Raw genomic sequence first — 14,266 nt, 5'->3', positions numbered from 1 at the left:
AAAGTAATAACTTCCATAAAAAAGTTCACCTTCTTTTGTCAATTGATTGCACTTAGGAACCTACCATAAGGTGATGAACAGAAAATAATTTGAAAAAGGGAAAAAACTGGATTGAGATGCACACAAACATAAAATATGCACCATCAAATGTTATTAATGGATTCGATGAAAATGTATCTATAAATATTATAGTCACAGGAAACATTTAAAGCCACGTGAACAATGCTATGAAAATAAATACGAACCACAGCTATTTTTTATTGTAATTCAGATTTTAAACTATATGTTAAAATCAGTCTTTACAGAGACCTATCATTATATAATCATGGCTATTAGGCTGTTCTGAGAAGAGTCAGTTGGATACACTAACTGACCCAAGGCGTCAAAGTGACATTTCAAATTATTAAGGGGATCCCTGATGTATGTAGCTAGCAAGTTGCCACCCAGAAAAACTGGACAGCTTATCTGAACAGAATCAAAAGGCCAAGCACCTGGTGAATTACTACAACAACAACAACAACAACAACAAAAAGACTTTTCTCCTCAGATGAAAAAGTGCTAAATCTTACTGCAGTATAAAACAAGGGGCAAGTGATAAGAACTATAGACACGACTCAGAAGCTAAATCCTGTTCTTTGGCTCTATTCAAGAGTCTAGAGGAATAGACAGACAAATGAGACAGTGGCTCTGAACTTGAGTTGGGTTAAACCTAAAGATCTAGGAGAAAAGAACCTGAAAACTTTTAAAAACTTCATTTTTCTTTGCTAGGTGGAACATGATTAACCTAATACTTACTTCTTTGCTGTAAACAGGGCTGCTATTGAACCTACCAAGTGAACTGATTCTATAACGCTTAACATATTCTTACGATTTTTTTTAACCACCTTAAGTTGTAGCTTTTTAGTTAAATGCACAGTTGTGGCCCTGAAAATGTATTTTTGTGGAAGAAGCTGCCAACTTCCCCTGATGGTCTGAGGGAGGGATGGCACAACAAATTACATCTGGGGCTAAGGCACAGAGCAATTTCATTTTTGTCTTTGTAAAGCACCTGGCACATAGTATGTGCTACTTTAACAAATGCTTAATGATTGAATGAACATCAAGAATAACAGCAACACTGGGAGGAGGAGAAAAAGTGAGAGGTAGAATGGGGTAAGTTATGTCACATAAAAGAGGCAAGAAAAAGCTTTTTACAATGGAGGGGAAGAAGGGGGAGGTGAGAGAGAATGAGTGAATCTTACTGTCATCAGATTTGGCTTAAGGAGGGAATAACATACACACTCAATCGGGTATGGAAATCTATCTCACCCTACAGGAAAATAGGGGGAAAAGGGATAAGAAAGGGAAGGATGATAAAAAAAGGAGGGCAGATTGGGGGAGGGAGTAATCAGAAGCAAACACTTTTTGAGGAGGGACAGAGTCAAAGGAGAGAATAGAAAAAATGAGGGGGCAAGATAGGATGGTGGGAAATACAGTTAGTCTTTCACAACATGACTATTACCGAAGTGTTTTTCATGACTACACATGTATAATCGACATTGAATTGTTTACCTTCTCAATGAAGGTGGATGGGGAGGGAGGAAGGGAGAGAATTTGGAACTTGGAGTTTTAAAAATGAATGTTAAAAATTGTTTTTACATGCAACTGGGAAATAAGATATACAGACAAAGGGATATAGAAATCTATCCTGCCCTACAGGCAATTTGAAGGGGAAGGTGATAGGAGAGGGGGGGGGAATGATAGAAGGGAGGGCAGATTGGGAGAAGGGGTATTCAGAATACACCTCGTCTGGGGATGGGAGGAGGGGAGAGATGGGAAGAAAATTTGGAACTCAAAATCTTGTGGAAGTGAATGTTGAAAACTAAAAATAAGTTAATTAATAAAAAATCTTCAAAAAAATAAATAAAAAGTTGAAAAAAACTGGGAAAAAAATGTAACAGCAACAAATTTTGGCACCAGGGCTAAGGTGAACTAGTCTGAAAGGGACTGTCTGAGCTATGATAACGCTAAATCTAAAATCCTCTTCTAAGTTTAAAAGTCACTGCAGGTTAGCTCTGGGCAGGTCATTTCATACTGGGATCACTCTAAGGCTTAAAAAGAACCACTCATTTAGGATCTATAAACTGTCTCCCAACACCTCAAAGAAATATCAATAAATCTAAATGACAAGGAATAATTTTCCACTATACCTAACTCAGGGAATATAATCTCCCCCCCCCCCCACGAGACCTGATGTAGTGGAGAGATGTGAAATTTGAGGATTTAACTCATGGCACTCATTTATAATATCACCATAACTACAGTTTCTTTCATCCTCCAGATTCCTAAGATGTAATGAATTAGGCTAATTAAAAGATTTCAAACCACTTTCCACTCCTAATTTGAAATTTTTCCTGTATTTTTTCTCTCACTTCGCCTCAAACTGTTTAAACCCCAAACAGCTGAAACACACACAGGTGGACAGCTACTTTTGGACACTATATCTGGCTGGTAGCTAATACTTATTCCTCTTAAGTCTGAGAAGTTAGACCTAAAATTCTAACTCATTGAATACAATTATTATTTTTCAAAAACCACCTCTAAATTTTTTTCAAGTCAAGGGGAAGGCAAACACTATGAATTTACTATAGTGCTTTATTTGCTACCTAAAAACAGGTATACCTGAAACATTCACTTTTCCTCATTTTGAATGAGGGGATAAGACTAATTTCTTCTTCTAGAAAGGAGGGGGAAATGTTTTATTTCATTTTACAATGAAAAGTCACCTATCTCATGGACTAATTAATACTTACCTTAAAGTCTTTCAGGGAATTCCTACTAGAGACTTCTAAAAAACATATGTTTTCATGCTTATAAATGTAAATCATATTAGCTCTTGGAACTTGCCATATGAGCATAAAAAAATTAGTTGAGGTCTAGCTCTGATTCATGGCCAAGATGCCCCTTCCCTGCTTTCTGCTTTTTTTTTAAAAAAGAGGTGAAGTAAACTGTTATTTAGATTCCCCAAAGTGAACTGATTTGAGGAACTGTAACTCCTGATAAAAACATCTTTATGAAATTTTTAAATTAAATTAAATTACAGCACATAGTATGCTATAAATTACATCCATTTTAACTACTTACTTGCCAAAACTTTCCCATTTAGCTCAATAAAAAAAATTAGATGCAGTTTTATTTTTAAAATATAAATGACTAAGAAAATTAATTTTATACACCAACATAGAGGATAAAACTATCTTTTGACTGGCCAACAAATTTTAAAAGCACAGCTGGTGGATAAATTAAGAGATACATATCAGAAGCCAAATTAGAGTATAAAATATTTAGATAAATATTCAAATTACAGTAAAAAGCTAGATTAAAAGGTCTGAAAAGTGGTGAGCAAATCAGATAATAGGCAATGGTAATAATTATATAGCATCTGAAGGTTTGCAAACAAAAATGATGGCCAAAATACAGTTGAGACCAAGGTAACCCTGACGCCATGAAATAGATAAGAGATAAACGTGACATGTTAAATGGGGAAGGGTAAATCTTCTACACACTGTACAATAAGAATAAAATTTCTTTAAAGAAATTATTAAGTATAAAAACCAAGGACCATGTAAAGTGTCCCTAGAATATACTACAAATGTTACATAAAAATATCATCAAAATGATACATAACCTTAGGTTGGCCTGAGCTGATGTTGACAATCCTACTCTATATATCCATTCAACAATTTCAAAGTTTTTTTTCCTTTCCTTCATCCACACCATCACCATTATAAGAGATGACTGAAGCTTACTTCTCTAAAGAAACTGTGATGATCCAAACATGAACTCTATCAGTCCCCTAGCCTCCTGTCCACCGTTCACCCAAATTTCTCAGCACTATCACCTGCTTCTTCCTGGCACCCCTACTGCTTAATAAAGCAAATCTCATCATCTGTCCTCTTCTTTCTACCTCCCTAGATGTGCTAAACTAAAGTACGTTAGGTGGATTCAGAATTGATTGAATAACTGGACCCAAGAGTTGTGGTTAATTGACTATGTTCAACTTTGAGAAAGGAATGTAGTTGATTTTTCTGAAATCAGTATCTTCATTATGTCTTAAAACACAACAGTATTCCATTACAATCATACACCACAATTTGTTTAGCCTTTTCCCAATTGATAGACATTCCTTCAGTTTCCAATCCTTTGCCACTACAGAAAGAGCTGCTATCAATATTTTTGTACACATAGGTCCTTTTTCTTTTATCTTTTTTTGGGGTCCAGACTTAGTAGTGGTATCGTGAAATTAAAGGGGTAGCAAAACATCTTGAAAATGTTGTTTCTACATGCTATCTCTACTTCCTTTCAATAGATTCTAAACCCTCAACAATCTCATTCTTACCTCATCGTTCAATTAAGACTACTTTAAAAAAAAAAAAAGACTACTCTTCCCGAAGATTTGAAGTCTCTTAATTGACAAATCTATTCACTGCCTTTCTCTCAATCTATATCCTTCTTGACCTCTCTGCAGCCTTTGACATTATCCATCATCCTTTTCTTTTGCATACTCTCTCCTCTTATAGGCTTTCATGACACTTTTTTCTTCTGGTGCTCCACCTCAGAGACTTTTTTTCTGAACTTTCATTTGGGTCATGCCCAATAACTATAGGTGTAGCTATGCCCCTGGTCCTCTTCTCTTCCACTATTCTTGTCTGGTAATCTCTTCAGCTTCCATGAGTTCAATGAACAATTAATTTCTATGCAGATGATTCACAATCTATATACCCAGCCCCAACCTCTCTCATGAGCTCCAGTCTCCTCCCATTGCCAACCGCCTTCTGGACATCTCATATTGGATGTCTCATAGATATCTCACAATCAACATGTCCAAAACAGAACTCATTCATAATCTTTTCCCTGCAAACGCAACTCCCTTTTACAAACTTCAGAGTCACACAACTGTTAGTGTTGAAGGCAGAATTTGAATATAGCTGTTCTGGCTTCTAGGTCCACATATCTACTATTTTTTCTTGAAAAATTGTCTACACTTGTCTCTGTAGCCTCACTACTCTCAAGCTCTTGGTCTTACTCATTTCTCTCCTGAAACTAACTGTTCATAACAAACAGTAACCAATGGCCTAATTCACTGTATCCAATATCTCCTTTTTAGTTCTCATCTTCCTTCTCCTTGGCAAAGAAAATCCCTATACATGCACTTTCCATCTATAAAATGGGGAAAATATACTTATGATATCTAAACTCAGAGTTATTGGGCATTTTCAAATGAGATAATGTGTGTAAAGCACTTTGCAAACATTAAGACACTGTGAATGTCAGATATTATTCATGATGATGAGACTGCTGGATGTACATGTGTCAGACAATAGGCAGGAACCTACTGACATGAAGACAGGGTGCCTATTAAAATAAAGATGAAAAGATCTTTTCTAATCCATTCTAATGGATTAATCAATTGTCTTTTCATCCAGAGACCCTACCACAAATGTTTAGAATATCCAAAAAAGTGTTTGTTTCTCATTAAATGAGCATATGGAAACAAACTGAACCACTAGACGTCAAAAGGAAACTAGTAAGATAAAACAAGTGTTTTCTTTATCCACATCCCCACAAGTCATGGACCATGAACAAAATGGGTCTAAAACGCCATCTGCTCTTACAATTAATCTCCAAGTCAAATTTCCAAAGTCACAGAAATTTGGCTTTAGTAACTGCAAAATCTGTGATGATTCAACATTTTGTCAGTCACTGAGTTTACTGATTTTTGCTCCCATGTTTATAACCGTTTCTAGTCTGTTTTGTTCACTTTCATATGTTCAGTTTTTTTTATTCCATAAATATTTATTAAGCAGAGTTTTTCACTTTATTTAAAGTGTTCAAAGAGATCATGGACCTGGAGTAGAAAAAGACCTCAAAAGTTCTTCTAGGAAGGTTAATTAACTTACTCAAGGTCATTAGGTAACAAATAAGTATCAGAGGAAGCATCAGAACCTACCCAAGTCGTCTTACTCCAGAGCTAGGAATTTTTCCATTGTATCACACTTGAGGGAGCTCATCAATAAAAAGTTCTAAAAGGGATAAAAGTACTTATCAGGAGGAAAAAATGGATGAAATAGAAGTCTATGTTGCTCAGCCCAACAATTCAGAAAAAAATCAAATAATTGTCAAAATTAGCAAATAGTACTTCATAAGCTTCAGAAGCTATCTGTTTAAGTATTGTTGCAATGGTTACCATAACTTAATTTTAATTTTCCAATTAAAAAGGACAGAAAATTTTCTAATACTGAAATCAAGTAACACACTTTTAAAAAGTTCTATTCAAAGAATATGCCACTTCATACCAATACAATTAATGTCACCAAGTCTGTGAATAAGATTTATAATCAAATTTATCATATCAGTTAAGTGTTCAGACAAAAGAATGAATCAGGAAGAGATCAAACTTAAAATTCGGAAACAAAAAGTGTAGCACCTCTACTCCTCCTACAGGCTATAAAAGCAAAGTAATAAATTGCAAGAAATTTCAAAGGTGGTCAAGACCACAACATACCATCATAATATTACTGGATTCTCCCCTACTCTAAAACTTGTTTTTTTCTTCTAAGCCTAATGAGATTTATCTGCTCATCCCATCCCAGGAGAAATTTAACTGCCTAATGTCCTTGCTTGGGGCAAGCGTCATAAATGAAATAGGCAAAGCACTGATTGACCATAAACAGACAAACAAGTTTTAGACATTTTCCTGTCTAATGAGTCTCTTACCCAGAGCTATTAATTAAAGTTAGATTTAACTCTGCCCTCCTCTTTCCCTCCCCCAGGAGCACACCGGGTTCCTAATTGCATCTAGGGTGCAGGGTTCAAGAACTGAGATTTAGAAACGAAAAAGACCTTTAGAAATCACTAAATTCAATCTCTTTTCCCAGAAAAGGAAAGCTACCAAGCCTAAGGTTGTATAGGTAGTAAAAGGCCAGAACTAGGACCAGGACTTCGAATCCAATCCTCTTGCCACTTGACACCAAACAGAAGGGGGTCGGGGACCACAGATTTAGAGCTTAAAACGGCCTCAGAGATCATCTAAGCTGGGAGTTCTTAACCGAGGGACCACCAACTTGTTTTTCTAATATTTTTATAGCTGTATTTCAATATAATTGGTTTCCTTTGGTATTTTATTTTATGCATTTTAAAACATTCTGAAAAGGGGTTCAGACTTCCCCTGAGTGCCCGGGAGCGGGGGGGGGGGGGGATCTATGAAATAAAGATTACGAATTCTTGTCTAGGTCAACTTTGGCGGGTGAAGAAAAAAGGTCCAGAGGCGACTACATCAAAATGTAAGCTCGAGCGCAGGGAACGCTTCCCTTTTGATCTCTGCAACTCCAGGGCAATGCACACAGTAGGCGCTAAATAAATACTTGCTAAGTCCAGTACTGCCTAATATCCCAAAGTCTGGCAGAGCCAAGACTGGATGGAGGCAGGCAGCGCCTCCCGGCTCCAGATCCACCCGGCTTCCCTAACCGAAGCAGGTCCCCGGGTAAGTGGAAGAGCTTGCGGGCGCGCTTCCGGGCAGTCCCAGCCCCCTCCCCCAGTCCCGCCGTGGGAGCGCGCGCCCGTCCAGTCCCGTGCCCCCAAGGGCGCTCCCTACAGCCCCGTGTCCCCCCTTGGGCCCTCGCGCCCGTCCAGCCCCGGGGCGCACTCCACTGACCAGTCCGGCCCCGAGGGCGCGCGCTTCCTCCCAAGGGCCAGTGGAGGGTGGGGGGACCCGGAGCTCGAGCGCCCAACGCCCGGGTACGTCGATGGGGGGCGGGAGGACAGTAACCGCCGCTGTAACGGACTCGCGTCCAGCCCGGGCCAGCCCCCTCCCCATCTCCGCACGCCGGGGCAGGGCGACGGAGCAGCCCGGCTCCCCGGGCGCACTCAAACCCTCCCCCCTCTCTGGGGCCAAGGAGGACGCTCGTCCGGGTCCCCTCAGGGGCTCTCGGCTCTGAGCCGACTCTCCTCTTCCAACTCCGACGCTCGCCCCTTCGCCCCCGCCCCGCTCGCCGCTCCGTCCCCTCCTCAGTGGCCCGGCCGGAGTCACGCACCTGTGTTCGGAGTGGGGGCCCCTCGGCAGAGGCGCTTCGGCTCCGGCCGGCGGCCACAGGGTGGTCACCCCACCACAAAACCAAAGTCGCCGCCGGCCGCTCAACAGCGTCTACCAACGGCGCATGCGCGAGCAGCGGCACGCGACGACGGTCGCTGGGCTCGGGCCCCTGGGGGCTGAGAAGGGGGAGGGGGCGCCAACCTGGGCTGCCTGGCCCCCAACGGGTTTCCCGGCGCACGCGCGGCCTCGCGGCTACCGGCGCGCTCCTCGGCTTTCCCGCCCCTAGTCCCTCATGCAGTCGCGCGAGTGTCGAGGGTCTGCAACTCCCGGCCCAAGGTATCCCCAACTTGCGCCCCCACCTCTTTAATGAAATGATCGTGGTGACTGCCCCTGAGCAGACAGGCCCCTTGGGTCCGCATGGACAGATGCAAAACACCACCTGGAGTATGGTGGGGTCACTTGTAGGTCCCTGCACGAGCCCTTAGCTTAGCAGGCTTGGAAATTCGATTTTATCAGTTCATGCAGGAGCAGTCACGCTGTGGGAAATGTTCAGGAACTAAACTCGAGAGACTGACTCTTACCCACAAGAATTCGAGTTTAGTCACATCTCGTGGAAACCGTGCCTTTCTCGGGCATATCCCGACATTTGTGCCCACCATGTAGTGTCTGCTTATTATGTAGGGCTTCTTCTGAGGCATCCCAGCACTTGCACCTACAATCTATTGCCTGCCCCTCCCCCTGCCTGATATGCAGGTATCTGGGAAACCGAATTAGTAACCAGAAGGTTGCTGAGTGAGGGTGGAAGCAGAACTGAGCAAAGGGAATTGGATGGGCTCGAGGCTTCATTTAGGCTGTGGTAGGACCTGGGGAATTACTGTGGAGTATACCTTATTAGTGACCGGTTTGCTAGTGTTTGCATTTGCTATTAGGGCTTGCTGCAGTGAAAAGAGCGTGCAATTTAGAGTCCAAAGTCTGTGTACCTTTATGCAAGTTCTTATTAATTGCTTTTTGATTGATTTTAATCTCTCTGGACCTTAAATTTCTTCATCTGCAAAATAAAGGGGGAGGTGAACATGACCACCAAGGTCAGTTTCAGCTCCTAAATCCGCTTTTATTTTTTGTTTTTCCAGCAGATCTGGCCTCTCATGGGGCTTGTACCAGATAGATACCTTATGAACATCTTCCTGGGTCTAAGCTCAGCCCTGCCTGAGAAAGGGCACTGGGATGGCCAGGGAAGTGGAGGATTCCACTTCTGGAGTATGTGAGGATGAAGGACCTGAAAATGTTTAGCCTGGAGAAGAGAAGAGGAGAGGAGAGGAGAGGGAAGGGGGAGAAAGCACTGAATAGCTTTCAAGTATTTTAAATGTGCAACATCCTCAGGAAAAGGCTCAAAGTGAAATGAGTTGTCCACAGTGAGCTAGGCAGTAAGAAGCAAGAACAGGACCTCAGACTCCAAATTCAAGTCTCTTCACCTCCCTACCAGGCTGCTTTCTTGTTCTGCCTAGTTCCAGAGGTCACAACAAAGCATATTGGGTATAAAATGCCAGAGAAGGATCTTTATGTATGATGGAAGAAAAAAACTTCCTAACAATTAGAGCTATCCAAGAGTGGAATGGGTGGCCTCAGGAAGTGGTGGGGCCCCTCACCAAAAGCATTCAAGCAAAGACTTGTCAGATAGATGTATTTTGGAGAGGAATCTTTTCAGGTAGGGTTGGAGATGAATGGCATCTGAAATTTCCTGATTGTACGTATCTCATCCAATGCCTTTTATTGTTGTTCTTCGGTCCTGTCCAACTATTCATGACCCCATGGACCATAGCATACCAATGCTGTCCATGGGGTTTTCTTGGCAAAGGTACTAGATTGGTTTGCATTAAGGCAAACAGAGATGACTTGCCCAGAGTCACATATCTAATAAGTGTCTGAGGCTGGATTTGAACTGGCATTTTCCTGACTCTAGGCCCAGGGCTCTATCCACTGTGCCACCAGCTACCTGCCTCTTATATACATAGGAAGTCAGGAAAACCTAGGCTTCGTTTCTGCCTCTGACACCTGTTAGCTAGACCAAGTCACTTAAACTTTCAGTATTCCAGGCTAGAGGTGTCAAACAAGAAACACACAACACTGCCAAATACAACCTGAATCAGATTAAAATGTAACTGAGAAATATTTAACAAAATAAATAAAAATACAATAAAATATTACATTGTAAAACTAAATCAATATGCAGCTTACAGGGATCATTCGGAAGGTTTAGTGGTCCTCAGTTTCTATTTGACTTTGACATCACTGTTCTAGGCAGCTATAAATTTCAGAGAAAGGGCCAGCCTGCGGTGCTGCACAGGCTCATATTTATACTCAGTGTCAGGAAAAATTTCTTAACTAGAGCTTTCCAAAATGGGAATGGCTGTCTCAGGAATGGTGGGTCTTCCACCTTGAAGTCTCCAAATGAAGACTGTGGGCTCACAAGTAGAAGATGTAATATGAGCATTCTTGTGCACATACAGCATATTCCAAAAGTCTGAGCAAAGTTTCAAGCTGTAATAGCTCAGAACTGCAGTAAGACTTTGGGGACATTTAGTTTTAATATGCATCTGAGGTCCCTTCCAAGTGAGAGTCTGTGATTTTAACCTCAAAGGTAAATAGGGCTGCAGTTATCAGTCATGAAGAGAGAAAACAGATGAAGAAAAAACAGATGCTATACACAAGAAGTGGAATGTGGTAAGAGACAGGAGGGAGATAATGGTACCTTTTTGGTGCTCCAGATGTGTGCCAGGGAAATAGAATCAGGAAGATTCCTTCTTTCCACTTAAAAAAAAAAACCCTGAATTTGCTAAAATTGGTATAATAAAACTTGTACTACCTGCCTCAAAGGATTGTAAAGAAAATGTTCTGCTGACTTTGCATAAATATAAACATTTCATTTTTATTTCAATAAATTCTTAAAATAGATTGTACATGTGCTTCCTGTGATATAAGTTATTTTCGACTGATATCCCATTTTGGATATAATGGATTGCCAATTTTTTATCCCTCTCCCTATTCCCAACAGCATTAATAATGGCTTTTGTCAAATTATCTATTTTTCTTCCATAAAGTGTTCATTTCTATGAGCAATAAACTTCTTATGAGAAGCTCCCACTATCGAGAATCCCATTTGAATCATTATTGTGTGTGTCAGCCAATTCAAGAAATAATGATTGTTTAAAGGGAGAAGCATTAGAAACTAGTAAGTTTTGGCTGCTGCAGATCATGTGATTACTATTGTTTTGTCTTCTCACATATTATAACAAGGATTGTCTTGGTGGGCGTTTGTGTTGAATGTTTTCATTTGTATAGGAATGATTTACTGCATTTTGTATATTTTCTCTGCTGGCATCTTTCCTGATCTTTATATCTCCCTCCCCTATTTTGAAAAATCTAAATTAAAAAAGTAATTCATTGTAAAAGAAACTAATAATATGTAATTGTTATTATGTTCTTAATAAAGTTTTTATTTGTCCTTACTAGAATTTGGCAGGATTTGCTAAATAGGTTTGGGGGAAACTACCTAATTATATAAATATTTGATGTAACACATGCCTGCTAAATTATGTTATTTATAAATATGATTTTAATACTGAATTGATAGTTAACCTTTAACATAACATGCAGATTCTTATACTGGGGGAATACATATGTATGTGTGTTTACATATATGTACACATATACACATATGTGTTCTTTTGTCAGGTTTGAGAGCTTAGGTTTTAAACTTATTCTACCAAATCAAACCTACACGTACACTGGCGTTTGTTCAGTTGTTTCAGTCATGCCCAACTGTTTGTGACCCAATTTAGGGGTTTTCTTAGCAAAGATACTGGAGTGATTTGCCATTTCCTTCTCCAGCTCATTTTACAAATGAGGAACCTGAGGCAAATGGGGCTAAGTGACTTTCCCAGGCTCACACAGCTAGTAATTGTCTGAAGCCAGATTTGAACTTAGGAAGAGAAGTGTCTGATTCCAGGATGGGCTCTTTGTCCACTGCACCACCTAGCTGCCCACACTGAGACATAGGTACAATACAAGTTTCATAGGATTGAGGATCCCATGCTATATAGATTGTGAGCCAAACATTGTATGTTCATAGTGTAAAGGGAGACTTCGTCAGCGAGGACCCAGTGTTTAGAGTATGATAGAGTAGAGATTTACCCTTCTTGGTAGACACTACAGAGTACATTCAGATATTCCTACCTGGTTTCAATCCAACACTGGGAACTTTGGGAAACCTGTTTCTAGTCATGACGATTGAGGAGCTGCTACTGTGCTATAACAAAAAGTCTCCTAATTGCCTGACAACCTAGAAGGATTGATGACTCAGGAAATGTTGAGCCAAAAATGGGTTTGCATAGAACAAGCATGACTTGGCTCTGGTTTTTTTCCTTCTTGGCCGGAAGTGGGGCAGAACTGTTGTGAAGCAGGTAGTGGTAAGGACAGCTGCCCTATTTCTCACCTGGTTGCTCACATGTGCAAGCACACTTTTCTTTTGTGTACATTTTTTCCTGATCTCAGGGAAATGAATATTCTGAGATGCAAGAGCTCAGGTAACCAAGAAATCCATCAGGCAGAATCTGATGAAGTAGTAGTGGTTGATGACAGAAAATGGAAGACAGCATTAGTTCAGGGTTTGTTATGTTTTGTGATAAAAATACTGGCTGTGGATTCAAAAAAGGTTCTGATCCTCAGAGACCAGCTGAGAGCTGTTTCTTGGGAGAATTTCGTGAGGACTGCACAATTGGAGGAAAGGACCCCCAGGGCCGGAATCTTGAGGTCCCCTCAGCTCCACGTGCTCTTTACATTTGTCTAACTTTATACTTTAATTTTGAGTCCACTCTCTCCATGGACCTTGTATGTGCAGGGATAGAGAGCACATTCTTATTTTGGGGAGAGCAGGTACAGTATATGTTTCTGTCTACTATTCTTCCTATACCATCTTAGTAAATTGTTAGTCATTCAGTTCTGTCCAACTTTTTGGGATACTGTGGACCATAGCACGCCAGTACCGTCCTTGGGATTTTCTTGGCAAAGATATTGGAGTGGTTTGCCATTTCCTTCGCCAGTGGATTAAGGTAAAGAGGTTAAGTGACTGGCCCAGGGTCACACAGCTAGTGTCTGAGGCCAGATTTGAACTCACATCTTCCTGACTCCAAGCCCAGGGTTAAGCCACCTAGCTGCTTCCTCTTAGTAAGTACTCTTTTCTAAATGCTAATAGAATTCTCCTGGATGACTGAGCACTTTGGATGGGTGGTCATGAACCATGGTAACCAAAAACCTCAAACCCTCAGGGTTACCTCATGATTCATGGAGTAATTAGTCATTGCCTTCTAAAGACACAACCTGCCAGTACTGACAAGTGGACGTTTGGAGACAGAGCCAAAAAGGGGCATCACAATAAATTCATGGACCTTTGGCTGGGAGAGGCCATATAAGCTATCTGGTCTATGTGACTGGCCCAATTCTCTTACAGAAGCAGGTCAGGATAAAAACACATACATAAGTTCTGGGAATTTATAGTCACCCATATCACTGGGGGAAGTTACCATCCCCTGGTTAGAACTCATCACACAATCCTTATACCCCATTTTCTAGTTGGGCCAAGTTTGTCTTAAGGAATAACCAAAGTCAAAATAGAGTTCTCAGCACAATGCCTGGCACACTGTGGGTACTTAGTAAATGTCTGTGGAATGAATGAGAGGGTAAAAGCAGGCAGTAGTAGTCACGGCAATCTAGTGAGTGCACTTGACATATCTTCACAAAAGTGGCTGTGGCCCATCTTAAGGTACCCAGCATGTGCTTCACAAATGCAGTTTACTATGGAATTCTCCCCTCTATCAAGTGAGCCTTCTGGGAAGACACCAGAGAATGGCTGTTCTCCCTTTCCACCTGCATGAAGTCACATAGCTAGTGTTCTGGGAGCAAAGGATAGCACAGAGCTCAGGAGGTACCTGAATCATGCACTGGTAATTAGGTGCTCAGGGAAGCAGACATATTAGTGTATTCAATGAGTCCTTGGGAACCTGAAAAATGTGCCCTGCTATCAGCAATGACTTGTACAGGGAGGACAATCACATTCCCAATCCCTGCAACACTTCAAAAGAAAGGCTGATCGGTAAGTTGAATGAGAGGAGATACTATCGATTTCCCAAATGTTTTATC

At 40.9% G+C, this 14,266-nt stretch overlaps 1 protein-coding gene across 1 annotated transcript in view; it reads right to left on the bottom strand.

Moving 5' to 3' along the window:
- Positions 1-8,208, bottom strand: part of CLGN (calmegin) — a 72,822-nt gene extending 64,614 nt beyond the window's left edge. The window contains 1 exon segment of the mRNA XM_020989860.2: positions 8,073-8,208. The gene's annotated coding sequence lies outside the window, so the exon portion shown is untranslated.
- Positions 8,209-14,266: the final 6,058 nt, after the last annotated feature.

The sequence above is a fragment of the Phascolarctos cinereus genome, unplaced genomic scaffold (assembly GCF_003287225.1).
Source record: "Phascolarctos cinereus isolate Bilbo 61053 unplaced genomic scaffold, phaCin_HiC Scaffold_9;HRSCAF=440, whole genome shotgun sequence".
Taxonomy (NCBI): domain Eukaryota; kingdom Metazoa; phylum Chordata; class Mammalia; order Diprotodontia; family Phascolarctidae; genus Phascolarctos; species Phascolarctos cinereus.
Note: the sequence above shows the minus strand (reverse complement) of the source record. Positions and strands in the feature narration are given on the sequence as shown.